Source organism: Macaca nemestrina, chromosome 8 (assembly GCF_043159975.1).
Source record: "Macaca nemestrina isolate mMacNem1 chromosome 8, mMacNem.hap1, whole genome shotgun sequence".
In the NCBI taxonomy this organism is placed as follows: Eukaryota; Metazoa; Chordata; class Mammalia; order Primates; family Cercopithecidae; genus Macaca; species Macaca nemestrina.
This window is the reverse complement of record NC_092132.1, coordinates 39644166-39669969: the sequence shown is the minus strand read 5'-3', so window position 1 is coordinate 39669969 and position 25804 is coordinate 39644166. Positions and strand designations below refer to the sequence as shown.

Genomic DNA, 25804 nt, shown 5'->3' with positions numbered 1-25804 from the left:
CACTGTCTTGAAAATATGTAGCGTCAGAAGTAGAATTACCCATTTATAAGCGTGTGCTTTATTCTAGACAGCAGGAAGTAGTAAGTCCAGGCTTCGAAGCTCTGTCATACCATGCAGAGATGAAAAGTTCGAGATGAGGTGACATCAATGGAAATTCTCTGAATAAAAGACGTCAGGAGCAAAGTCTTTGTCTAGGGCCCCTGATCTCGAGATGAATATTGTGCCTCAATTTCTTATTCAATGACCTGCCGTTCTCAATTGGATCTAATTTCTCAAAAAGAATATAAGAAATGTGAATTGTAAGAGAAAAGTAGTAGCAACCTTTTTTTCTATTGATGGAGGTAAAGCTTGTGATTTTTTTCCCCCCTCTTTAATACAGATATGTTTGAGGGAAAACAGAGAACAAAACCAGGACATGATTTGTAAGCCCAAACATGACGGTTGCAAAATTGGCCCAAGCTGTAGAAGATTTAAACAGCTATTGTTAGGAGGTTTTTTGTAGTGGGCGAACAAGTTTGCCATAGATATGACCTTAAATGTGTCTGCTTTCCTGCATTTTGTGACGATCTGGAGAAATTTAATGTGTGTGTGTGTGTGTGTGTCTACGTGCACGTGCACGCATGCGTGTGTGTTGTAGGAATAGTTGTAGCAGCATGAAGTGCAGGGAAGGTTAACCCTGTTTTCAGGAAGTTATGTAGTTGAATGAAAATGTGGCAAAATAGGGAAAACCTTTATTGTTCTCAAAATGAAACTTGATTTTCTAGGAAATAAAAATTATATAAGAGAAGCATTGGAAAGACTTCATAATGATTTTATTGACATAGTAAAAAATGATTTTCCAACGGAAGTTTTGTGCCTGTAATAAAACCTCTGTGTCAAAAATCACCCTTATGCAAGGAGAAGAAAGCATGCTGCAAGCCTTTCAGAAATGCCATTTTCAGAATACCTTCTGATGATTATTGGTCTCTTTTTTCTGTAAAGTTCTATGGAGAATATATTTTAATTAGCTTCCACTTGATACCACTTCATGCACACTGCCCAACTCTGACCCAGTGTGTGATCATATAGAATGCATTACAAAAGAACTGGTCATTTGAGTGCTTTAATATAGCTTTGTATTAATGTCAGACATCATTTAGACAAGGCATTAAAAGTGTGATTTTAATGACTGAAGTGTGTTGGGTAGAAGAGGCTTAATCTTTATAGGGAGAACAATTTCAATTAGCTCTAAAATATTAATTTGTTGGTACAACTATATACTCTAATGTATTTGGCTGCAAAACATCTTATGAATAATACATTGCCAGAATCCACTTGTCTTATTATGTAACTAATACTGCCTTTTTAAAAAAACAAGGGTTTCTAATTTTATAACCACCATGATTCAGTTAAAATTAATAAAAAAAGAATCCTTGATCATTTTTAATGTTGAAGCTTTTTTCTATTGTGTTTCCCCGAGGTAATTTGTAAGGCTATAAATAAAGTATGCAATCTCTGGCTAGTAAGATATTGAATAGGTTTTAAACGTGATATGGCTATCTGTCTTAAAAATTTAAGGGCATTTTTATTTATTTGTTTACACGGTGAGTGTAAGATATTCTCCCTGGAAACAATTTGTCTCACTGTGCAAAGTGTAAAAATATGAGAACAAAAATAACTGCATACCTTAATCCTACTATTGTGTTTCTGGGAGCTAAAAATGCTGCTGTTGTGGCTTTTACTCTCCTTGAATATCTCCCTGTAGCCTTATCTTTCCATTGTGCTGGCTGTTTATTGCAACATCTTGGCTTTGGTTTTCATGACTGTGCATGTGGCCCTACCTTAAGGTGAGTGAGAGCCACACAGGTAAAAACCCTGTAGCCCTTTTGAAAATGTGCTGTTTTTCCCTGCGGCTAACCAGAAATCTGTGATTGCTCCCACAGACTTGTCAGGGGTTGCCTATACCAGGCGAAATGTAGGTGTCTCTAAATTGCTTGTACATTACACACCAACATGGAGCACTTGTCTGCTGGCTTGGATAGCTTTAATGCTCCTGTTCCACAGTGCCAAAGCAGCTGGATGAAAAGCGAGAAAGCTCTGGTGGGCAGTCAAAGCTTTCAAGCATCCTGACAAATGCCCCTAAACAGACTATAATAAAGTAGGAACAATGGCTTTCATGGAGGTAGGCCTAAAAAGCATTCATTATTTTCTATGACTCTCCTAGTTACTTTCATTATCATCAGTGACATTGGTCACATTTAGCCTGATTAATTCTGAAATATGTGAAAACTAGATTCATTTCAATATAACTCTTGCACAATGTAAGACCGGAGAGGGGAAAATGCTGAGTTTGGTAGCAAAGCAGAACCACTCAAATGCAGTTTTTAAACTAGGTAGAGGCTTTTGTAGTAGATTTCATGCAGCAGTTGGCATTGGCAGTATTGCAAAAAGAGATGTATTCTGTTGTGCTCTGTTTGATCAAGTGCTAAACCCGTGTGATCAATAGAGAGACAGATGTCGGGTGCAGATGGCGATGCCGTGATACCTGGGGCAGCGCGGGCCTGCCAGAATGACAGAATGGGAACAGGGAAGAGCAGCAATGCAACAGAATGTGACAAATGAAATTAGGGTTTATACTAGTCGATAATTTACAGCTAATACAAAGTGACAGAATTTTTCAGTACCCAGTATATTTTACTTCCAGTAATGCTATAGCCAATAAAGGCATATTTCATGCAACATAATAAAATGAAAGCTGTGGGGAAATATAGTCCAACCATTTTTTATTATGTTACAACTTTTAAAATTGATCCCTGAGAGAATACTAATAGCATGCAAGTCTTGTTAGAGTGACATCTAAAGGCATTTTATCTCCAAATTTATAGCAGCCCAATCACTTACTCTCATTGCATATTAGACTCGCAAGTTGAAGACAGATAACTCTGTAATGACCAAAATGCATATGCTTTGCTTTAAAAGATATATTTTTAAAGACTCATTCAGTCTGTGTGTAAAATTATAAAAACAATTATTAATTTCAACTTATTAAAAAACATTTTAATTTCCTATATTAATGGGAATGTTTAAGCAGTCACCTGTGTAATTAAAAATGAAAATCTAAGCACATAATAAAAATTTGCTTCCACATCCAGGACAAAACGCATAGTTATTATATTTGGAATACATTTGATGACTCCATAATTCAAAGTAAATTTGTAAACACCTTGAAGTGACTATCTTACCAATCATGGTTAATGAATCTATTGAATTTTTTTAAGACTTAGTGAAATTTTCCATATTCTTGAACATATACTTACACACCCACCAACAACCTGGGAATGGTATCGTGTGGATGAGCAGGGCCATCCCTAAGCAAAACTATGTAGTGGGTTCTTTTTATTCTACTTTCACTTCCTTTGATTCTCCTCCTTGTTCTGGGCTTCTGGTGTGAAATTATGTCATGTGTATAGAAAATAACTTCATAGAACTGTTAATTAGCCTGGGACCTCTCTCAGTGCCCACTTTTGTCATTGTTCAAATAGTCACCAAGCAACTGAATCCTAGAATGTCTCCCAAAGCTTTTAGAACCATATCCACATGAAACTCCAAAGATGAATGCTTACAATCAGGCATCACCTCATGGAAGGCATATTGGAGAGTAAAGGAATTTCCTTACATTTGTACAGGCAGAGTAATAGGGAGCAGGACCCACAACCTGTGACAATGACAACCTGTGACAATGACAACTGCATATTATATAATATAAATAGGAGACAATTCTTATTTTTAAGAAACTTTCCTGAGTACCTGCTTTGTGAACACCAAAGAAGACCCAAGGTATATGCTTCACTAAAAATAATCACCACTGTCATTCACTGGCTCTGGTGGGAGCATTCACAAATTATGGGATCAGTGAAGGAGGACAAGATCATGACGCTTATTGCAGTTCTGAAAATTTGGAGAATCTTGCCTATCCAAGAGAATGCTTGACAGTTGAAAATCTCTCCCTCTCTTTATTCCACACACAATAGTAGGTATTTTTATACAATAGCTTGGCTAAGTTATACCTATCATCTGTAGTTGTGCCATATCTCAAGTTAATCCAAATTTAAATAGAAAAGCCTTCTATACATGAACCCAAGGCTCTACAATGATTTTTTATAATTATTAGAAGTAATATAGCAATAATGTTCTGGATACTTCAATGGACTGTATGCTTTTGGGCTTTTTATTTCAGTCATTTGATTTTTTTAACAGAAAACTATTGCTTCATTTTTAGGAGACTTCCTGTGAAATTTTAGTAATCTCTTGATCAAAAACCTTAAATAGATCTTTTAATAAGGAGTCCAGCTTCCACGTGCATTCCTGAGTTATTCCAATCCACCAAATATAAGAGTGTTATAGAAAGCTAGGGCGTTGTTAACTCTGAAGGCTCATATGGAAATCATGCCTCCAGTAGTTGGCATGTTATGATATGAATGGATTATTCATTTAGGAAGACATCCACAGCAGGACCCAGAGTCATTATAGGAAACTCATGCCTGACAGTAAAGTGCTTCCTGGCCTGTGTTAACAAGCATCTATTTAGATCATGACCCTCCCTTCCAAAGACATTTTTAATATGCCACTTGATAGGGGCTAGTTGGAGTTTAGGTAGGTGGAGTTATAAAGTATTTACTGAATCCTTACCTTTATGTAACTCCATTTCACATATAACAATGAGTAAGCTTAGGCTCATGGAATACCATTTTATTTGCAAGCTCTGAAACCTCACCTGGACTTGTCTAATTGTGGCAGTATCTGTGGCATGACATTATTACTTTATCTTATTTGCCAATTTCAGACTTGGAATCAGTTGAAAGAAACCAATGTACTAGCTTTTTAATTTTAAAGATGAAGAAAATGGGGCCGAGAGAAATTAAATGGATTTTCCACATTTACAGTATTGCATGCCGTATGCTGGAAAAGAATCGTGTTTTCTTGACTTTGCCATTATGGCCAAAGGTAAACAGAATACTAGCAGACTTGGGTTCCTTTATTAGGGCAAGATGCCTTTCCACAATATCCGCTGCACAGACATTCTTCCTGAGCCAGCTCAAATCCCATCTCTTTTTCTAAGGCTCCCAATTATTTCTGGCATAATGATTTTTCTACTCCTGTAAAACTCTTACAGCAAGTGATGTCATGTGATTCAGCTTGATGCATGGACTGTCTCTTGATACTCGTGTGTGTGTGCGCATGCACATGTGTGTATTCATTATTCAAATGGATAATAACTTGCTAGGGTTAAGGAACTTGACTTTATTATTATCTTGAACTGTAATCTAGTAAGAATGGTGAAATGATGGATGCATTTATGCGTGAATGAATTCAGCCATGAATTCTTTTCATTCACCATGACCCTCTCTACCTTTATATCTTGCTTATTGGTGCATGCAAAGAGGAGGCCTCCTTAATGTTCCTGACCATTGCCAGGGATGATATCCCTACATTTAACAAATATCTACATGTGCTGGCTATTCTGATATTTAAAGGCTATGCTAGTGAACAAAACAGACAGAAATTACTTTTCCACAGCTCTAAAAGGTAAGACACTAGATTAGGTTAATTCAAAGGTCAGCCAACGAGTGGATATTATCCTGAGAGAGTTCAGGAACTTATCCAAAGAGAGAGTGTTGAACAATGGAATTTGGCCTATGGTAATTGCTCAGCGAAGACTTCCTGATGGATATGAATAACTTGCAGTGTGGGGAGAGTATTGGCCAGACAGAGGGAACAGCAAGGGTTAAGGCCCTGGACCAGAAAGAGCTTTACCAATGTGCCTGGAGCACAATGAAAGAGGAAAAATCACATGTAGGGGAAAGTGACTAATGAGTTAGGTAGGGGGTTATATCTTTGAGAGCCTTAGCCAGGTAGGTCACATGCAATATACATATTTAAAAGAAATTTAAAAGAATGCAAAGCTGCATGGTGTTTCAGTAGTGCTAAGTCTTCCCTTAACCATCTCTGCACTTAAAACATTTTCAGTTATTATGGACATATCCAAAACCTAACTTTTGTAAGTTTTGTGGTATTTAATTAACAGTGATTTATGTGTAAAATCAAAGCAAACATAAACTTAAATGTACTTCCTGCCTAAAGACTTTGGGTTCAAAATAATTATGCAGGAAATGATATGAGGGAGATTATAGTGTTTAGACCAAGGCAAGGATGTATGGATTTATTTCATGGCATAGTTTTGACATTTGTCCTTTTTTTTAAAGCAAGCAACTGGGACACCTTTACGGATAGAAATATAAGAAGATATATTTGAAAAAGGAATAAACCCAGTTTTGAAAGGTTGTAGCCTACTTCAGATGACTTTTCAAATAGGTGATAGACTTCAGCTAAAACAAAAACAAGTAATGGGGTGTATTATTTATGTCTGAATCACACTACCTTGATGAATGGTTGAAGTAATATTGTTGAGCCCCTTTTCTGTGCTAAACGTTTTATATGCACAGATTGTATATTTATTGTATATTTATATACAATCCTTGGAACAACCATAGGAAGTAGGAGATATTATGTCATCTTACAGAGAAATCAACGGAGTTTCAGAGAGAATAAGCAATTATGCAAAACCACATAGCCTAAAAAGGACCAAATTATAATAGAACACACAACAAAGGTATATCATCTTGACAAACTTAAAAATGTACTAAGCTAAATCATGTTCTGTCAGTCTTTGGGGATATATTTCTATGGGCATCATGAATATTTCCTCTGCAGAGATCCACTGGCATCTCAGTATACAGATCCAATGGAATGTAGGGCCTACTGAGGGGCCAGTGTTGCAGGACAGTAGAGGAGAAATCTACACCCTTCTTTTAAGAGCAGTAAGTAAGCACTTTGAGGGAGCGCTCTATGTATTCTCTCACCCTCTGTGCTCCACATTTCCTTGACCTGTGTGTGTTCTATGAATACAGGTTGAGAAACTACGTGAATTACTGATGAAAAGTATCTCTTATTTGCCACCTTATGTTTTGTGCTACCTAATCTGACCGGGTGATGCTAACCCATGAATTACAATGTCAAGAATATATAAAATCAATTAGACTGTTTTCTGAAAGCTTTCTTTGTCTTCTTAAATTATTTCTCTTTTTGTAAGTACATAGACTGTGTATTTAGCCATGAAGGAACTAAGGAGAATTTCATGATGTCCCAAGAATATCAGGATGGGTATTTCTACTTTTGTCCTGCTAATGTCTCTTTCGACACAAGATGATTTGATGCACGGGCTTGTCTAAAGATACTTCTTTGAGTTCCCTTACAGACTTTTGTGTATTGCTTCCCTCCTGAAAAAATACATTTAACTCAGAAAAGTGCAGGACAATGGAAAATAGGCTGCTTTGCAGATTTTAACAGTATAACATTTTGTAAAAAGTTATGGGAGTTTGTTAGAAAAACAATAGTTTCAAAAATAAAAATTTTATTATTTGTTTCGCAGCAATAGAGTAGAAACTCAATATATTAGCATAAGGACTGAAGCACATAAATACAATGAAATTGATGGATATACTATAGGAAAAGCATTTAAGAAACTTTTTGACCAATAATTTAAGTTGCGGATTCTTTTTGTACTGCTCCTTCTCATGAAACATACATATTATATATGTTAGTTCATAGCTTTTTGAAAGTCCCTTTGAAAATCAATGATCAGTGCTTATGATGCATTTGACCTACTCAAGAATATATGTAATGATAGTATTAGTTCCAAGATGGTGCAAGGATTTAGACTACAGTATTTGATTTTCTTCACTTTGGTAACATTTTTAATATTCTGAGTGACAGACAGCACACTGAATTTTTTGGTGGGGAATGAACAGAGTCCATAGAGTTAACACAAATCCTCCACTCCAATAAAGACAGCCACCAAGGGTCCTGAGCACAGGAGGGTTCATAGCTCACTCCACTATCTATCCTCTCAAACCTTCATTTTGGTGTCACCTATATCATGTTAAACTGGCATAACTCCTTGTGAGTGGGCACAATGCCAGTGTAACAGATGGCTCTGAGCTGGGCGTGCCAAGAGACCAGTATGTGCATCAAGTTCAACTATTAGAAATGGAGCTTCTATTCAGGAGTGTCGTTCATATAAATATTTTTGCACATTTATAGTTTTTATTTTTAAAATTAATGCCCCAAACAATGCTATACCACACACACACACACACACACACACACACACACACACACACACCATTTCACAATCACTTTAAAATTTTACAATTAAACACTTAGCCAGATTTTGGATGTAAACAAATCCACACTCAATGGCACAGTACTGATAACACCTGATATAATCTTTAACCTTACCATAGTGTTTCACGTCTAGCTACCTTGTTAAAGTTCAGTAGATCTTTATTGGTGAAACTAGTATTTGTCATGTTAACATATGTATTGAAAGCGATTTTTAAAAATTCCTCTTCAAGTTTATTTAAATAAATGAGAATTATATGTAAGAAATAGACATGTTCATAGAAAATATAGAGAAAAAATAAAAATATCGTATCAATCACAATGACTTTCTTTTTTCTTCAGTTTCCCCTGATCTATCCAGCTTTTAAAACTCAATCTGTGATCTGAGAAACAAACCAAAACAAAATCCTAATAATTTGGAACTCCGTGAAATGGCAAAATTATGTAAATCTCAAGAGTTTTGGTGTTTTGAAGCCAATAACTACTTTCTAGATTTCTAGCATACAGAATATTAGCAAGTGCATATTTATTCCAAAATTGCAGCAGACAATAGAGGTCTGAAAACCATACAGGGCCAGTCTCCTTCCAGAATAACAGTCTGAAATCAATGATATAAATCACTCCCCAAAAGGAGACCAGGGCCAAGAACAGAGTAGCAAACGAAATGTGTTTTCTAGGGCCAATACCTTCTGGGACAATACCTCAAGCAGGTGATTTTTTACAATCTGCCCTAGTTAAAGCTTCCAGGAAAGAGTTCTTGCCATTCCAAGTAAATAATTATGAGAAGAGAGTAGAACTAACATTTTTGAAGTGACTATTCCATGTTCAACCTTGTGCTATGTCCTTCCTGTAAAGTGATTTTACACAACAATTATCTTCCAATACACAGGATAATCCCCATTTTCCAGATGAGGAAACTGTGTCTCAGAAGGGTTAAGTAGAGTTCCCAAGGTCACGTAGTTGCTAAATATTTATAGTTCAGTTCCTTACCTAGATCTGTCTGATTTTTAAAAGGTCACTGCTTTATGTCGGGATGATTATCTTTGGTAGCCTGGCAAATGGAGTAAGATCAGTAAGTGGGTTTGGTGATTTACTAAGGATTTGGAAGCTGTTTTTCATATCTAAAAAAAGTGGGGTCATAAACATCATGGTCCTAAGAACATGTAGAACCTACCTACCCAGCAGCCAATTAGCATAGCAGATAAGCTTTTATTAATGCAGAAAATCTGCTTTTCCCGGAAACTGAATAGTAAACTAATTACTTTCAGGATCTGGAAATGGGAGCATACTATACTAGAACTTGAGTGGGATATTTATTTTATTGACCATATTTTCAGCCTGTTATGTTTTTCCAGTCATTTAAAGATTAATTGGTAAGTATCCAGGACTCTCTTTGATCCTTTAGAACTATAATCATAAAACCCAGGGAATAGATAGAAGTGCAATTAATTGCCTCGTGATACATGAACCAAACTTTAAAATTGTAGGATTTTAGTGGTAAAGCTAGATCAACGTTTAAAACTCTCTTTCTCTCTCTGTCTCTGTCTTTGACACACACACACACATACATACACACACGCACACACACACACATATTCATTTGAAAATACTCAAAGTCAAATTATTCCAAAAATTAATTTGCAGAAACAATGTTTGCTGAATACATTCAGGATTTTTATAGATAATTTTCTTCTATTTTCAGTAGAATGTTAATAGATATTTTCTATTATCCTTATTATGACTTTTTAACTTCCGTTTTTCAATAATTCACTGAATCAATAGTTTTATTTAGTCAGTGTTTTCTTTTTAGAAAAAAAAAAATCTTCCATAGATTCAAAGACTGTTGTAATAAGTTTGATTGTATTCAAGAACGTGAAAGGAGTAAGTGTTTCATTCTTAGACCTTGACTTGATTATATTTCCCTTGCAAAGTGAAATGTGTTTTTTCATGATTTTTTTTTCTTTTAGTTTCATGGTTCGTTGCTATACTTGATGCGATTTCAGGGTAATTTTATACAATTTTGTAAATGACTTAAGTGAGGTAATGCACTGAAATACACAGTAAGGTGTTTTAGAATCTGTCATTTTCATTTAGAAGAAAAAACACCAAGTATTCGATAAGCATTTGAAAAGAAGTCCAATTCAGAACCCCTAGTGTGCAGAGAAGTTTGATTTACCTGTCTCCACCTCTCTTCCTTTCCTTCAGGCAAACATGGGCTGTAGCTTTCAGAATTCACAATGACCTTTGATTTGAAACAGTTAGTACTAAGTCCTCTGTCTGATTTAAGAGCAAAATTCTTACAGATTTCAGGACCATGTGGTCAGTGTACAATATGTCACTTTATTTCCCCACTGAACATAGTTGATAACAGGCTTTATTTTGTTTTTATTTTAACATAAACTATCCTTTAGAGGTCCTGAATCATTGAATATGAATTTTGTTGTAAAAATCACAGTACTTATTATTTGGGGATTCTATATTTCTTAGTAAAATCATAGTTAACTATCAATGCTTTTAAATTTTCTAAAATAGCACAAATGCTAGTTTTAATCTAGTACGTAAAATGGGTTGTTTAGAATCCATATATCTTTTCATATTTTTTCATATCATTCAAGCCACTGTGAATTTCCCCTTAATAAAGCTAATCTTCAGTTCTGCATTTAGCCACAGTATGCCAGTACAATTTACATATTGATTCACCGTAAAATTCTAACTTTTCATATTATTTCATTCCAGAGTTCCAGTCGCTTTATGTAATAGATTGTCCTTTGATCTCTGGAGACAATTGCATTTTACTTCTCTAATGAAGCTTGTATGAATATAGCCAAAGTGAATGTTGCACCAAATGGTAGAAGAAATCCGAAGGGAAGCATGCCCTTCTCTATGGAGGTTGGAAAAAGCAGCATAATTCATTTTTGAGTTATCAGGCAGCTTGTCCCCAAATCCCTATTTCATGCCATTATTTTGTTTAGCATTTTAAGGCATTTTGTAATAGTAACATATTTTCAAGGTTTTCTGACTGACTTCTAGCCATCGGTTCAATAAGTTAATATGCTCTTTATCCAGCAGATAGATTTTACAATAGGAGAAGAAAATGGCATGCCAGGTGACCTCTTGTTTCTGATATTTTTGGCAAATATTTTTGTCCTCTCATTTGCACTTTAATAACTTGTCACTGGCATTTCTGGAAATTGTTTTTCAAGGGGCCTCATGTAGTTTACTCAACAATAAGTAAACGTTTAGCCAAAATCTGACTGGTTAAACTGAATGTGAAAGCAGTCAGTGGTTTAAAACTATACTCTGTTATGTGGTTTGAGTGTTGTATTTATCTTTACGGCCTTTACCTTCATAGTTTTATCTGTTTTGAGTAAAAGAAGGGATTAAAGATAAAGTGCAGAGCATGGAGGGGGAAAGAGGAAGTCTAAGCTGTAGATAGAAACTTGGACGATTTGGTCTATAGTCATAACCAGCAATGATTTATGAAAAGTCCTGTTGTGCGTTAACTATGAATGTCAGAAATCGAAGCTTTCTAACCTCTCACTCATCTGTGTTCCCTCTCAAAGTGTTTGCTTGTACCTGTAATTACATGTTATCTGTTTAGATAAGCTTGATTTCTCATAATCAAAAGTGATAGCTAGGATGACAATTTACTTCTAGGATGTCATCGTAAGTAGCTTGAGTTCCCTCCTGTAGGCAACGGAGAGCCACTCAAAGATCTTACGTGAGTGGGGAACAGGATCAGACTTGTGTTTCAGCTACACATTCTTGCAAAAGTGCGCAGCTCTGGTTGGAAAAATACAAGGCAGGAGGTAAGGGGATTAGGTATTGGGAGGTAGAGTTGATGGGGTCTGAACTTAAGGTCGCTAGAGGTGAAGGAAAGGAGATTTTAAAGATATTTTGGATGTAGAATTGGCAAGACTTTAGTGATGGATTGGCTATGAAGAGTGAAGACACTGAGGAATCTCATGTGATTCCAGGATTTTGAGAAGATAATCAGACTCATTCAGGAAAATCCATTTCTCAGACCTATAAATCTGATCAGAAGATGATTGCTCTTCCTTTATAGGTTGGCGATATTGCCAGCCATCTTTTCAGACCAAATTCTGGCTCTTTGTTAAATTTGTTACTAAAATCAGCCATCCTGCTGAACACTCAGATACCACACTAAAGGAGGTCAATGATACTGGATTTTCCTGATGTGGGTTATAGTTTTGGAAATAGTCAAGCAAATTATGAAATGATTGATGGTAAAAATACTAGTGAAAATAATTTATATTAGATAAGCTTATTCTATCATCAGTGAGACTTGGCCTCTATTGCTACAACAGAGTAACTATTTAAGGAATTTGAATGCCAGTCGAAGATACAATCATCATGATCACAATGTATATTGTGGTTTTAAAACAGTGGAGATGGAGGGGTTGGGGTGCAGTCTGGAAGACAAACAGGTGTAAAGATTTCAAACGATGTGCTTTACAAAGCATAGTTTGGTTTTACATACCATCCTGTATAGTGACTTTAAAAATTGTTAAATGAGAACTGTAGCCAGCAATGCATGCAAAATATTCATTTCATTGTTGTAAACTACAAAAATATTGCTTTTATGCAAAGAGAATGCCATTGTAGAATTTTAAAAGGCACAGAAATAAAAGGCTCAGGATTGCAGCGATTTAAACAAACTCACTAGAATATAGTAGATGATTAAAATACAATCTATAATTACATTACACTGGTATCAGGTAAGGATAAAAGCCTATAAATACACTGGGGTCAGGGTAAGCATAAAAAATGAAACAGTTATTTGAATAATCTGAGATCAAGTTGCAGTAATTAAAAACGAATGTATTATTCAAATGAAGGAATTAGGTTACAACACTCCTCATATGAAAATATTATTGTGACAGACTGAAATAAGTTGGAAGTGATTTTGATTAAAAAATGGGTAAAGGAATGTAATAACTTTCACTGGGGAAAAATAGACAATCAGGGAATATAAAAAAAATTTTGGCTGCCAGATGAGAGACTAAGAGAGGCTAGCAGTTCAAATGCTTTTTGATATCTTAAACTTGGAACAGCTAAGCTTCTGTTGCTATTTTACTAAATGATTTAATTTCCAAAATCATTCAAGGCTTTCCATTTCTTTCCAAAATTTAGATGTTTGACAAAAATATATATTTTCCTGCAGAAATGTACATAGAACTGGGACGGGGAGTGGGGGAGGCTGTTATTTATTGCTTTAGCATGTCCTCCAATGAAAGGATGAAAATAATTTTGATTGACCTTATAGCGGGCATCTCCAGTTAAATGTGCAATTGCATATGTTCACATGCTAAGAGAAAATTTACCTTAATGAGGGAATAAACACATATTCCTCTCTCTCTCTCTCTCTCTCTCTCTCTCTCTCTCTCTCCCCCCCCCCCTTCCCCCGTCTCTCTTTACTTTTGGGTGACATTAATTTGTACTGTATTTATTGATGTATGCATTTATCCTTCATTATCATTTGTAGAAGCTGCAGTTAAATTCACATGTATTATCCAAAAGATAAAATGACCTCCTAGATATAACAACATTAATAAAACTAAGTCCTGGGAAAGTAGAAGCATCTGGTAAAAGCAAAATAGATTTTCCACTGTGTTAAGCTGAGAAATGTGTAAATATCTCTAGAAGCACAGAATCATCTCTTTATTAATTCACTAGAACTCCCTTGTTCCCTCTATTATAATATCTCAGTGACCTACAAGTTTTACCCTCTGAAAGAGGGATGTTATAGCCACACTGCACATGTGAATTACACTCCACCATCAAGGTTCTCTCCCAAATGGATAAAGATCCTTTATCAAAGTTTTCAGTTATGAGAGTCTTCCAGGCTTGTTAGACTGCTGATTTGATTCTGTTATATTCAGTTAATTGAGAGGTTGCATAACTGAGAACTTTGGAGTGGGCAGACTTGGGTTCCATTCTGGCAATCTGGAATCTCTATAAATTGGAATGAGTTATCCTTTGAACTCTTTATTACAATGGATATAATAAAAATACCTACCTTGTAAAATTGTTTGGAAAAAAGTTAGATATCCACAGTTGAAGTCATAAACTACAAAGCAATTAAAAGTTACTGCTGTGTGAAAACAAATACACACATACATACATACATACATACATACTTTATGACCTTTGGCACATCACCTAACCCCTTGGAGCTTGATTTTCTTCTTCTCTAACAGTTCCAGAAGTCCCTCATGGTTCCTATCAGGCATAAATACTTACAATCTCATGAGAAACATTGAATGGAGTAAGATAAAAATGTACCTATAGATTTGCAAGTCCTGTCTTATTTCAAAATCTTTTATTTGGAAAGTTGAAGAAAACGTTTTAGCTCGGGTTTCTTTCTGCAAGGATAGTTTGCCATCTATCAGGATGTTCATGTTTTGGGTGGATTTTCATATTTTTGTTTACTTTCTATCCTCCAAAACACATAGTCACCTACGAAGGAAACATGATCATTTATGAAACACCTATTATATTAAAATAAAAGTAGACCTCTTGCATTTCTTCTGAGCTAGACTTAGCTACTCAAGATAAAAATCAGGATCTATTATGAGTGTATTTCATCCACCATTTTCCTTTGATTGACTCTCTGATCCTTGCAGGTCCCTTCGAGACTTTACTGGGACATTTCTGGGCCATAGACAACTTCCTACTATGGGGTACTTCAAAGATTCTGATAAATATTCTTCTCTAGCATAAGAATATTGTCCTTTTCACCTCTCCTAGACTTCCCACTCTTCTCTGACTTTCTATTTTGGAAAGAGGGGAGAGGGCTTGGAAGGGGGACTCAGGTTTCTCACTTTACTATCATTTTATTTATGTCAGAGCTTAGTTGGTTCTCCAAGACCACAATCCTATAATGAGTGTTGATCCTGAACTTGTATTTTTTATGCTGTATCTCCTTTGCCTGTCTTTCCTTTTATCACTGCTTATAAAACATTACCACAATTTGTCCTTCGTCTGACCCTACCTCTGTTGACATCCTTTTCAAGCCTTAATTATATCCTGTCTTGACTTTTTCAGTTCCTTCTTCAGCAATCTTCCACTCCCTAATTTCTTAGCTGTACCGAATACATCAACTAGATCATTCTGGTGGGCCCTTTATGTACGGAGGGAAAAAATCACTATAACCTCAGCAAGACATCGCCTTGTTTCACCTCCATTTCAATGGTGATTCATACAAAGATCATCTGTTGTACTTTTCTTATGTGTGTTAAAAACATTTGAGAAAAGGTTGATTCTCTTTTTCCCTTCATAAGTCCACCTTCACTTTTTGTTTCCCTTTTTATTTATTGATATTTTAATTTTCTCAGGCTATAGGTAGAATAGATGGCAGACTGATTTTTCACTATCCTTGATCTAGTGAGCTTAGAGCTAAAAGTGAATCATGAAAATATTGGGAAAAAATTGCAGCAGAGATTTGCAGAATTCCAACATATTGCCCTTAGCATATCCTAGGTGCCAGTAACAGTGTTCCCCTTACAAGTGTCCTGTACTAGTTCTCCTATGATGTGGAGTTGACTATGTAACACAGCGCTCTGGAAGACAGCCAGAGAGATGAGCTATGGCAATGATGCATTATTGTAATACCTAGAGTGAGGGTCTTTGAACTTACGAATGCTTTTATAAAAGAAGAAGAAGAAGAAGGAGAAAAGGAGAAGGAGAAGGAGAAGGTTTTGATCTCAAGGAAGTTAACTGAAAATAGTCATGTGAGTTTATGTTCAAACATGTATTTCTCTTCTGTTTCTAAATTTTGTTAATATGGCAACTCATGACCAAGGATTCTGCCCCCGCACCCCCCAAATTATCGTGAATAAAATAAGATCTCACAATAAGTGTTTAAACAGTGTTACCCAATAATTTATAATTTCAGTTCTTTCAATTTATAACTCAACTTTAGAGGACATATTATTTTGTTACTTAGATAATAAGTTAACTCTTCTGTTCTGCTGAATAATACCTTGGCTACTCTAGGCTATTAAACCACAAAGCTTCATTTAGAAATTCAAGACCAAAATGCAATAGTAAAGCATTCTAGGCATCTGTTTGCCAAAACAAACATCAAGCAATCAAAGGAGCAAATATAGCAAAACAAACAACTCACAGAGAGGAAGGTGCGGCTTAAACATAGACTTGGGCACCCAGTAAGAAAGGCATAAAGCAATGCCAATCTCCTTATCTTTCCTCTAGGGAGCTATATCTGGATGACTTTCCTCCTCCTTGCTCTGCTCACTCCTGGCCTTCCTAGGATGCGGATGCTCAGTTGTGAAGTATATTTTTGACCTGGACTCTGAGTGTTGATAAAGGAAGAGAAATATGTTGAAGTAACAGTCGTAATACTGTCCAAGTCAGTGTTTCCAGTGAACTTTTTGATACTCTTTATGACTGAGTGTAAAATTATTCTCTGTCACTCATTCATGTACCCAGAATTTTTTTTCCCAATCTATTATGCTATATTTGGAGAGAACTTACTCTGAAGAGGATTCCCACTGTCGTTGTCTTCTTTTTCCTTAACACTCATACCTAGAGGCATCTAATGATATGTGATATAAAACATGAACCTATTTTGCAAAATCCTGTCACAACATCATCCAAATAACAGGAATCTGGGAAACAGTGAAAAGAATTCTCTCTTTACTCTTAAAGGTATTGATAACAGCACATTTTTTTCTATACTTGTTTGTATCTATTTCAGGATGAAGACAATATATTTTTGTTACTCCTATTGGAAACAAAGGTGTGCTCTTAAGTATAGTACTGACCCTTTTGTGCAAATTAATGCATAGCAAAATTTATCATTCAAAACTGCACAATGAAGTGCAACAGAAGGCCATACAAGTCTTAGAAAAATTAGCTGGCTCTGGTTTTATTGTCACATGAGCAAAAATTTGAGATTTTGCCATTCATTCCCCTAAGATCACCCACTCATCTGCAACAGCCTTGGCAGAAAGCCACCCGGCCTTCCACGCTGCCCTTCCTAACTGGAGTGTGAAGGGCCGACCTTGAAAGACAGATTTTCAAAGCACAGGGCAGAGTGAGGACGCCCTTCTTCTGTTTATGGAGTTACAATGACTTGGAGCCCCATTTCTTCCTTTGAAATTAGATGATGTGCTATTCTGTTAACTGAGCACTTGTTTTTAATTTCCTTTGTTTTACTAATGCTAAGATAATTTGTGAGAGATGCTAATGTTCTTAAATGGGAATAAGATTATGGAGTAACTATATTGTGCATCTTCTACAAATACATGCTTTAAGTGGTCCTCACAGATAATGGTGGAATACTACATGATGTTTATTACACACAATCCCATGGAGGTTTTCAAGATACTTTCCATTTGCTTTCATGGGACTTTGCCTAGAAATTCAACAACTGAAACCTTAAAGGTTAAGACCACTGTTAAGCAGCCATATAATTGGGACTGTGGTCCGGAACTTCCACTTAAGAATGGCAAGGGTTGAGGGTTAAGAATGTAGTGTGATGATGACTACCTTCGTAATATGCAAGGCAAAGTTAAATTCAAGTGGGGAAAAGCACTCAGTCCGCGACAAAATCACAGTAACAGATGGGAGAAGGTGAGCATATAGGGATTTATAAGTATGCTCAGGTAAAATTTCTTACACTCTTTTGTCATGAGAGGAAATGAAATACTGCTAGTTATAGACACACCCAGTGATGACTGAAGAATAATGAACTTTTAAAGGTCAGAGCAAAGACTTTCCCTGCTTGAAGGAGGATAAAGCAGGCAGGGGTAAAGAGGAAGGAAGACAGAAGAATATAACTTCAGATAGACTTTGTAAAGGGTTACATCAGTTTTCTATGTATAATAGTCTCAACCATTTAAATCTGTTGTTTTCCTCCTCAGCACACATAATTCCCCTTAAAATTTAGAAGCAGTATATGTGTCTCGGTGCAAATATCTGCTCAAAGAGTTTTATTATAAGGTGACTTAAAAATATCTGTCATGCAGGTTATGAATCCATTCAAAAATAAGATTTTTGCATCCTTCATTTAATAAAGCAAGGTGCTAAAAAGTAAAGGAATGGAAACTGCCTTATTTTAACCAGAAAATTTAGCCCTACTCACTTGGTGAGTTTATGTCATACTCCAGGAACCCAGGCTTCTGTTCTTATCCTGTTTCCGGGGGAAAGTTACGTCTTTATGCTTCGTTATCTTAACATGGGCACGTGAGTTGAATGCAGTGCCATTTAGTTGAGCATTGGAGGATAGTCTGTAAATTACCACGAAGTTGTTTACTCAGTTAACATAAATCTTTGGCGATTATAAACCTTGGTGTAGCAACTTCACATTTAAGGTAGAATATAATTAAATAAATAAAGCCCACATTCTCTTTTCTTCTGGCTGACTTCAAGGAATGCACTGAGCGCCATCTGCTGGTTGTTACTTTTTCAAAACTATTTTCTTACCAAGGCACTGTCATTTGAAATTGAGCCTAGGTATATATATACCAACATATAGAGAAAGGGAGCTTCACGAAGAAAATAAAAGTGCATCTATGCACTATAAATAGCCCTTATTTCACATGACAGTGTTTTATTTTAGAAATAGAAATCCAGTAACCTTTCAGATAAGGAAAGGGTTGAATTTCTGTATTTTAGAATAGAACATTATGAAAGTTTTAGATGTAGAAGTAATAAGCACAGTATTAAAGTCTTCTGGTTTTACCTAAATCATGATATGAAAATATTCATTTGGATTTAAAAAAAATAGTTTTTAAAAATAAAATAAAAACCTTTCAGCTAAGGAATGGATTGAATTTTCATATTTTAGAATAGACTATGATAAAAGTTTTAGATATAGAACTAATTAACTACACTATTAGAATTTTCTAGTTTTATCTAAATCATGACATGAAAATATCTATTTAGAGCAAAAAAAAAAAGGATTAATAAAATAAAAAACAAACCCCCCACCACCATTTATTTGTGGATATTTTGAAGCAACCATTGAACATGGAATTTTGATCTTAGTCATCTTTAAACCTTAAATTATGAGTTAAATTGTGTTATAGATTTTGGTTACTTTTTGTAAAAGACATGACAAATCAACACAATGAAACACACTCATTCATACTCCACATCTTCTTTATTAATTAAAAATAATCTCTATGACCAAAGAATTTCAAAGCCTGGAAAGCTAGGATGAGAAGGAAACAAAGTGTTTCTAGAAAGAATTCGACTTCACATAATTAGTGTCTGACAATTTTCATGTTGTTTAAAATCCATGGCAAATTTTTGTCCTAATATGTCTCTGAAATTCAAGGAACATAGTCACGTGTGGTTTTGCCTGCATTTCAGGTCCTCCATAATCTATGCAGAAAATTAGACCCATTGTTCCCTATTAGCTTTCTTCTCTAGACCAGGCACAATAAGAAAATGGTGCCTGTGTGCCACTTCCACTGTTCCTCTGGTAGGCAATTACTAGTTCTCTTATATATAACAGTAGATTGCAAAGAAAAATAATTACCTATGCAGAAGCTCTTAGAAAAATGAAATAAAAAACACAAACATCAATTTATAATTATATCTTATAATTAAAAAGCCTGACACCTATTGTTATCCCCAGAATTTGAACCTTAATAACAGGTCTTGGTCATTGTTCATCATAATAACGTATCCTATGGTCTCCATCAGTGGAATTACTGAGCTCTGCTGAAGAGATAACATGTTTCCTGAAAACAGGAATAACTTGACAAAAGGAACATCGTCTGGGCAGCAAAGGGACATGAAAAGAAGTATAGTATTTTTAATTTTAAAATGTCAATGTCAGGGAAATTTGTGTGTTTATTACTGTGGTTTGTAAAAGTAAGTAGGATATTTTGTGAAGAAAAAACTCAGAAAAATATACTTAAAACTTAATAAACTTTTATGAAGGCATAAAAGGATGTTGGTTGTTCAGAGACAGTTTCCAGAAAAATACAAAGCACAGAAATTTAACCCCTTTTCCTAGTTTCTTTCTTCTGTAGCAGCATCTGGTCAGCAGCAAAGGGGCAGAAGTTCTTCTAAGAAAGGAATTTCTGACTGTTTGAACTTACTGATGCTGAAATCCAGCTTTCGGGAGGAGAAACCTCTAAGTGCTTGAGGGGGGACTTGAAGATGGAAGCCATCCATCTGTGGTGGCAAACTGAGGCCTGCAAACACAGGGTCCTGCCAGCTACTTGGCACTTCCACCCCCTGGATCCACCCAGCCCTTCACCCCCCACTCTGTCGCAGTTGACACTTTTAAACTTACTCCTTAGAGAAGTTTAATGAGCCTCTTGGAATTTTTTTTAAAAAAGGAAAACAAAGAAGAGTAATAGAAATGGACAAGCTGACAGAGGAATAGAGAGGTTCATTTTCAGCTTGGTGCTTGGGGGGTTTTCATCAGGATACCGCAATGGATATTGCACAGAGAAGTGGAAGAAGAAAGAAAGAAATTACAAACAGCCTCCTATGATGAACTTGTATAATTTATTCCTCTGCAGAGCAGCAGGCGGAGTGTTTCATTTCCCCCCCTCCCCTCTTCTTTTCCCCTCCACCTAATTTCAGTGCATTCCCAGGCTAGCAAGAATGAAAATTAAGCATACCCAACACACAAGTCGTAATGAAAGTGTGGAATGCAATCAGATTATTCATAAGCTTACAAGTTGTGTATTTTGGTGGAGATTTCCTCCCTTCTGCTCCTGATTGCTGATGAAGAATGGTATTTTAATAGGCAGATGGTAAAGACAATTACAGTTAGGGGCTCAGCTGGGAGTTACATCAGTTTATTGCAAATTATTAGTTGATAAATGCTTTTGTTTACAAGCAGAGTCTTAAGCAGCTTTGTAATCAGTTTATCAGCTGCAGGCGAAATTTTGACAGCTCGCCTTTGGGGTGTATGTCACCTCTTGGCTGGTCATTTAAAATCATGTTGGTCAGAGAGCCATACAGTCAGATGGCTACCTCAGTGCCCCATTGCAAGTTTCCGCTAAGCACCCAGGACACAAACCCCAGAATGCTGATGAGGCTTCATGCACAGGCCTTTCCTGTTGAAATCCCATAAAAACAGCTTATCTGTTTGATTAAACCCAAGGTAGGATACCTGAGCCCCATGGCCTCCAACACATTAATTCAGGTTTTCCAGAAAGCTCTGAGTGCTTTTTTATTCACGGGACAAAACTTTCTGAGCTTATGCTGAAATAGAAATCTGGGCCTGATGACAATGACTCTGTTTACTTTCCCGAAAGAGGCTTCATGAGCTTCTTAAAAAAGAAAGGAAGTTGTCTTAATAGGAGACATTCTCTTACAGGAAAAATAAAAAATAAACATAAAAAAGTACTGTGGAAAGAATACAAGACAGGAACCAAAAATCTAGCAGGGATCTGTTACAAGCTTGGGCCAGAGAATGCCCTATTTGAGAAGAGGGGAGTTTAGGGAACACACAGGTTTAATCAGTCTGGCTTTGCTTTCCTTTTCTGTGAAATGGAATGATAGTACTTCCTGTTTGCCACAGCTAATTACATAGATTAATGAGTCTGTTCATGTTTCTTTGTTTCTAAGTTCCGATCAGACCTATATACTATCTGTTGAATTTACATTAAGTAATAAAGCATATAATATTTGAAGTGACACATAAATCACAGATTCTGCTTTAAGCTCATTTCTAAAATATTTGCTAAAAGAGGATACTGTAACTTATTAGTTTTACAATATAGCATGGTTACCATTTACTAGTTTTTTGCATTGGTGTAAGGACTTGGTTTATAACCTGATGTGTTCAAAGATATGTATACTTGAAGGAGTTCAATTCATTATTCATAGCCTATAAACAATTCTTATTTATCTACTTTTACTTTCCATTCTAACAAAGTAAGTTTTGTGAGCCTAGTAAAGACAAAAATAGTCAAATAAATAATCATTTACAATAGCTCCTAAACTGTTATTTTTGTTTGTAGCTACTGACTATTTATATGCTTTTGTTTCCTGGTATTCAAGGAAAACTTACTAAGTGAATAGGAAACTAACTACTGAAGTCAGAAGCCAGGTTTCATAGCCAGAAATAGATATTCCATATCCTATAATATATTGACATAATACAGAAAGTTCTTTGGAAATATGACTTCAGCTGATACATTTTAAATTATATATAACATATGTGTAAAAGCAGAATCTCTTAGTCTCAGAAATACGGCTGAGCATCTCTATCCATTTATCTCCCTGCTTCCTCTTTCTAATTCTGTCTTGGTTACTCAATTAAAGTCCTGAAATCATCAGAATAGAAACTAGCCACATGGTTTAGTCAAGTTTGTAATTTTAAAGTTGGGTTGACATAAGCTTATGGAAAAACATTTGGGAGAAAACCAGAGTGCAGTTTTTATCCAACTCCAATATTCAGCACAAGCATTTAGTTCCCAGTTTTCCAGTTCTTAAGCAATTAAATGTTCCATTGACATCAGAGGAAAGGCTGCTTACAGAAGAGCTGAAGAACAAAAGCCTTGATATCTTAAATTGTAAGATGTGTTTTAACATAAAGAGCATAAAAAGTTTGCGTTTTCATTTTCTATAATCAAGTTAATGAAGGATAAATAGTGGATTTGGCAAATGGTTTCTGCCATTTATCCATTCCTCTTGATTGGAAAAGGCAATGAATATTTTTTTTTTAAAAAAGCTGCCCTCTCCTTTGGTCCAAATACAAAAGGCACACTCCAGAGTAGCTGGTCAGGTCTGACTTTCTCCCTTCTCCCAAGAACTGCTAGGATGTTCTATAAAAAGCTGTCAGGAGTGCCAGCATGGGAAAGTTGAATGCCCCCAAATGCCCTGCGTTGCCTATCTAGCACAAGTGAAAAACGTTAAAGATCATTTTAAAACAGGAAAGACCTTTTGCAAAATACTTTGATTTATTGCTGTGTATTGTGCAGATCTTTATCAATTATTTTACTCTATTTTATTCAAAAACTATTGTAAACTATGAGTTGGCATGTTGCTGCCTAGGAAAAAAAGGCATTAATCAACTCTAAATAAACAAGTGCATAGATCTATCTAACAACTATGAAGTAGCTAATACATTTTTAAGCAATTTTATTATAGAAAGGAAGGCTAAAAGAGTAGTGCTTAATTATCTGGACTCCTCTGTGCTGGGCTCCCTTTTGATTGTATTAATGAAGCAGCTGGCCCATTGTTTCCCTTTAATTCCTCTATTGTTTTAAGAATATGTCACAGCTCTTTATTCTTTTATCAGGTGCTGTGCAGGAGGATCCACACAATACCTCATATTCCTACTGTATTTGCCAAGGCACAAAGAAACCTCCAAAGCGGTTTTCAAAGAAGGGGCACCCATAATTTATAAGTTCTATTCCTTCCACTACTCCACTGTCAAGAATTTCAACAGTATTGGATTTGAATTCATTATAAAATTGGTACTAAGTAATGTGGTTACGTATAGATATATGTCCTGTGTTAATGCCTAAACCCTGAGATCTAGGCATTACCACATGCGATGTTGAAATGGGACAGTTATTTAGCTTTTAAGGAATTATTCTGACCAATCACTTCCCAGTTACAAAAAAAAAAAAAAAAAAAAAATTCAGAGGGAGGTATCATGTGAGATTTTTCTAATTATTTAGTAAAAATAAAAGAAGTTAATGACCAAACAAGTAAGTATTCCACTTTTCTCCACCTCCAGAAACATGATACCACTCTGTATATGTCTGCATGTGTGTGTGCATGCATGTGTGTGTGTGTGCATGCGTGTGTGTGTGTGTGTGTGTGTTTCTGTGTTAAATGGCCTATTCCCCCAGAGAATGGCTTTAATTTTACTTGAATGTGCCTACAAGAGATCATGATTTACTTCATAGGCCAATGTGTAATCTTCATTAACTACGTGCTTGACATCAGTTGACCATCTTTTTCCATGGTATGTGGAGGTGATAGACTTTTTAGATCAATGCAGAAGTATCAATCTACATCTTAAGGAAGCAAAATGCAGCAGCAATTTAGTATATGATTTAGCATATTTTATGCAAGAGCTATTTAAAAATGCTGGTTCCGTTATGCATAATTACTTTTTCTCCAAATTTTTATGAAACCCATAAAAATTACCCATGGTAAAATCATTTTGAGAGCCTGATTCACAGAAACTGTCATCTTTTTTTTTTTTTTTTACACAGACATCTTTTTACTTTGGTTTTTCCCTATTAAATATCTGTATTTTGGGGGATGTTTTCTTGCTTTTTCCCCAGAATTCCTAGTCTAAAAAAAGAGAAATGAGACTTAATGACGATGCTATGCAGTAAAAGTCATTAACTTTAACTTTTAAATGTCTTTAGAAAATCCATTAGAATAACTTGTTATTTTAAACCATCTATTTCCTTTTGTATTGTTAGCGAGAATGTATGCGGTTTGTTTGCTTGTTTGTTTTTAGCTTAAAATAAAGTTTCACACCGATATTCCTATCTATTGCCTGAGGCTCCTTATCCTACTACATATTGAGGCAGAGTAATACAAAATCTAAATGTGATTTAATTGGTTCAATTTGCTATATATTTTTATGCTAAGCTTAGGTCCATATCTTGATGAGCCCCCGTAGTTGTGCTAGAGGTTTACAGCTTCATGTTGCTTGCATTTCCTTATTTTTGTAAAGCAAGCGTCTATCAATCACACAGATAAATTAGAAAGAAACATGTATAGACATAACACCTGGAAAAGATTTTTCAGCGTGCTATGTAATTATTAACCTGATATTTACCATTGTAAGAAGCCATGAATTGCAGATAGCATGGATGAAGTTAAAAGCTTTTATTCTGGATACATTTTGCTTATACAGAACTCTATAGGTATGGTGGAACAATATAATTGAAGCTTTGTCAGCGCTGTAACCTAGCAACAGATAATACTGTTAGGTTACTGAATTGCTCCTGGTTGACAAGTAGGGAGTATTTTTGTGTTTATCATGTTTGCTAATGATGGGATCCTTTCCAAAAGGCTTGTCTTAATCTTAATTAGAGTTTATCAGCAGAGGTCTGCATGACATTGTGCAGAGACTGATTTCATAAATAATAAAAAGTGCAAGTGAAAAATTTGGCAGGGTGGGAAGATATTTAAGGCCACTGCTTCTAGTAAGAGGAGCATGAATTTCCAAAATATAATCGAGTTTGAACTGTGACTTTATTCTTTATTATCAAAACTTGTAGTACACTTCACTGCAGTTTTGACAGCAATTATAAGAAAAATTTATAAGCTTCCTGTTAGAAACCATATCTGGTTGCACAAGAACCTTGATCATAAACATTACTTAGAACAGCAAATATATGCTTTTTCAAGAATGTCAAGGTCTTAGTAGTTACTCCTTTTCATGGAAACTTGAATAAGTATTTGTCCTTTATTTGTGAAGGGAGTGGTATTGTGAGTATGATGACTGAGGAGAGTGACTATGTTTGCAGCATAAGAGACAGACAAAGAGAGAATCCTAAAATAACCCTTCCATTTGGTGGAAGCAAGGAAGGTATCAGATAGCTGCTTCAGTGCCTGATGTCATTTGATAAAGATTTCATGCCCATGCAGG

At 35.6% G+C, this 25804-nt stretch overlaps 1 protein-coding gene across 11 annotated transcripts in view; it reads left to right on the top strand.

The window, feature by feature from the left end:
* LOC105476003 (zinc finger protein, FOG family member 2) overlaps positions 1 to 25804 on the top strand; it is a 503988-nt gene that overhangs the window by 443665 nt on the left and 34519 nt on the right. The window contains exon 1 of one of the 11 annotated variants that reach the window (XM_024790968.2): positions 10040 to 12029. The exons of the other annotated variants lie outside the window; for them this stretch is intronic. The gene's annotated coding sequence lies outside the window, so the exon portion shown is untranslated. Of the gene's footprint in view, positions 1 to 10039; positions 12030 to 25804 lie in introns of those variants that run through there. 11 annotated transcript variants of the gene reach the window in all.